Below are 3,715 nucleotides of genomic sequence, written 5' to 3'. Positions count from 1 at the left end.
AGAAAACAGTGATGTTATCAGCTTATTTTAATTTATCATACAGCGACAATGTTGGCAGATCAGTATTATAGTTTATAGAATTAAATTAGACCCAATTAATTAATTAATTTTATTTGTTTATTTAGTTGAATAACTTGGATCATAATTTTAGTGTCCCCAACTGAGCAAGCCAAGCCAAAGACGACAGTGGCAAGGAACCAAACCTCCAAAAGGTGTGTGTGTGTGTGTGTGTGTGTGTGTGTGTGTGTGTGTGTGTGTGTGTGTGTGTGTGTGTGTGTGTGTGTGTGTGTGTTGTGTGTGTGTGTGTGTGACGCAGCTCTCTGATCATCTGATTAATTCACAAGAACGCATGAAATGCCAGAGAGCCTCATCTGCTCAGATTCAGATCATATTCACGGGCTTTGAATGAACACACTTAACAGTGACAGTGAGGTGTGTGTGTGTGTGTGTGTGTGTGTGTGTGTGTGAGATGTGGCTCTGCACGCCTGTGACGGAGGCTATATTTGGACTCGACACACTCGCTGTGAAAGGAGCTTCAGCGGAGAAGGTCCTGTCAAATCAGCACTCCGTCCAACAGAAGAGAGAGATGACGACAGACAGAGAGAAGATCTATCTATCTATCTATCTATCTATCTATCTATCTATCTATCTATCTATCTATCTATCTATCTATCTATCTATCTATCTATCTATCTATCTATCTATCTATCTAGCGTTTGTTCATTCTATCGTTCTATCATCTATCTATCCATCCATCCATCGTTCTATTGTTAATTCTTCTTTCCATCTATCCATCCAATCTCTGCTGATTAACTCCTCGTGTTCTTCACACTTTCAGGAAGGATGATGTTCCACAAGAGGCCAATTATGGCGGTGATCCGGCAGAGACGGTGACCTCTGACGACCTTTAATTGCTTCTGTCTGTAGCTCATGGATGGATCTTCCACAGAAACACGAGTTGGTGAATTTTCTCTCCCTCAGGCGTTCGTTCAGTCTTCTCATGACTTTCGTTGTTCAGTGTTATTGCGCTAATGAGAGGCTGATCTCTAGCGGTTCTGCTTCTCTGAGAGAAACTTCAGACTGCTGAAGATGAAAACATGAGGCTGATGACCTCCAGCAGCTTGAATCTTTCAGTTCGCTTCATCTCTTTTAGATAGTGCAGTCTTTTAGTTTTACAGATGAAAACTTTTCCAATCGTATGACGTTTTTATTTTTTATTTGTGAGTTGCTTTTCCTGAACCGAGACTTATCAGATTTAGTTAAACATTGCAGTGGAAGATGAAGTGAAGAGAAAAGAGGAATTAGAGGCTTGTTTGCAACTCTAATGTCCTCTACTGGCCTCACAGCGCCATTACACCGCTGATACACCTCCAAAATAACAGAGGGGACCGAATGTGGTCGAGACCGAGACCGAGACAAGACCGGTCTTGAGTACAACAGTAGTTAGAGAGCCACGTGTGGCAGTTTATCTGTCCACTAAAACACCTTACTAACCTGATAAAACATCACTTGTATTCATTTCAAATCCCTCCATTCTCAACATCTCCGAAAAGCCAAGCTAGTCAATGTTGATTCATGTTTTATTACGAGCTATGTGTTCGGTGTTTCTGTTTTGGCCTATATTTTCATTCATTTATTTACCATAAATTAAATGAATGAATGAGGCATTTATATAACGCTTTCATATGTACTACTGTACACCCAAAGCGCTTCACACTCATGACAGGGGTCTCTCCTCAAGCACCACCAGTGTGTAGCATCCACTTGTACTACGGCGCCAGTGCGCTCACCACACACCAGCGATAGGTGGAGAGGAGAGAGGGTGATAGAGCCAATTCAGTGGATGGGGATTATTAGGAGGCCGTGATTGGTAAGGGCCAATCAAGGGAATTTGGCCAGGACACAGGGGTTACACCCCTACTCTTAACGAAAAGTGCCATGGGATTAATGACCACAGAGAGTCAGGACCTCGGTTTAACGTCTCATCCAAAAGACGGTGCTCTTTGACAGTATAGTGTCCCCATCACTATATTGAGGCGTTAGGACCCACACAGACCTCAGGGTGAGCGCCCCCTGCTGGCCTCACTAACACCATCACTATACTGGGGCGTTAGGACCCACACAGACCACAGGGTGAGCGCCCCCTGCTGGCCTCACTAACACCATCACTATACTGGGGCGTTAGGACACACACAGACCTCAGGGTGAGCGCCCCCTGCTGGCCTCACTAACACCATCACTATACTGGGGCGTTAGGACACACACAGACCACAGGGTGAGCGCCCCCTGCTGGCCTCACTAACACCATCACTATACTGGGGTGTTAGGACCCACACAGACCTCAGGGTGAGCGCCCCCTGCTGGCCTCACTAACACCATCACTATACTGGGGCGTTAGGACCCACACAGACCACAGGGTGAGCGACCCCTGCTGGCCTCACTAACACCATCACTATACTGGGGCGTTAGGACCCACACAGACCACAGGGTGAGCGCCCCCTGCTGGCCTCACTAACACCATCACTATACTGGGGCGTTAGGACACACACAGACCACAGGGTGAGCGCCCCCTGCTGGCCTCACTAACACCATCACTATACTGGGGCGTTAGGACCCACACAGACCACAGGGTGAGCGCCCCCTGCTGGCCTCACTAACACCATCACTATACTGGGGCGTTAGGACCCACACATACCACAGGGTGAGCGCCCCCTGCTGGCCTCACTAACACCATCACTATACTGGGGCGTTAGGACCCACACAGACCACAGGGTGAGCGCCCCCTCCTGGCCTCACTAACACCATCACTATACTGGGGCGTTAGGACACACACAGACCACAGGGTGAGCGCCCCCTGCTGGCCTCACTAACACCATCACTATACTGGGGCGTTAGGACCCACACAGACCACAGGGTGAGCGCCCCCTGCTGGCCTCACTAACACCATCACTATACTGGGGCGTTAGGACACACACAGACCACAGGGTGAGCGCCCCCTGCTGGCCTCACTAACACATCTACCAGTTTTTACCAGAAATTATTCACCATTGTGAACAGTTATCTCAGCTTGAATTTTGCCTGCTGACCTCAGAGATGCTGCACTCTAAAAAATGCTGGGTTAAAAACAACCCAAGTTGGGTTGAAAATGGACAAACCCAGATATTGGGTTGTTTGAATCGGTCCATTCACTGGGTTCAAACAACCCAATTTCTGGGTTTGTCCATTTTCAACCCAACTTGGGTTGTTTTTAACCCAGCATTTTCTAGAGTGTGTACTCTGAATATACCAGCAAAATCCAATCATCACTGCTTTCAGTGTTGTTACTTTTTAAACAAAACTCGTCATTTTTGGTTAAGTGAAACAAAGCTGAAATATAAGATATAAAACACAAAGACTTTATAGGAAGACACTGTACTCCGATTACTTACACTAAAAATGCTGGGTTAAAAACAACCCAAGCTGGGTTGAAAATGGACAAACCCAGAAATTGGGTTGTTTGAACCCAGTGAATGGACCAACAACCCAATTTCTGGGTTTGTTAATTTTCAACCCAGCATTTTTTTGAGTGTATGAATGGGAAAAAGTAAAACGCTTAATATGGTGAATAAGCCCCGCCTTCTAAATGAAAGAGCCAATCGTTGATTAGTAAAGTCATCGCGTCATTGCAGCTGCCCTTAGAAGTTATGGTTGCTATAGAAACAGTGCTCTGAGACGA

This window comes from Pseudorasbora parva, chromosome 19, assembly GCF_024679245.1.
Source record: "Pseudorasbora parva isolate DD20220531a chromosome 19, ASM2467924v1, whole genome shotgun sequence".
NCBI lineage: Eukaryota > Metazoa > Chordata > Actinopteri > Cypriniformes > Gobionidae > Pseudorasbora > Pseudorasbora parva.
Note: the sequence above shows the minus strand (reverse complement) of the source record.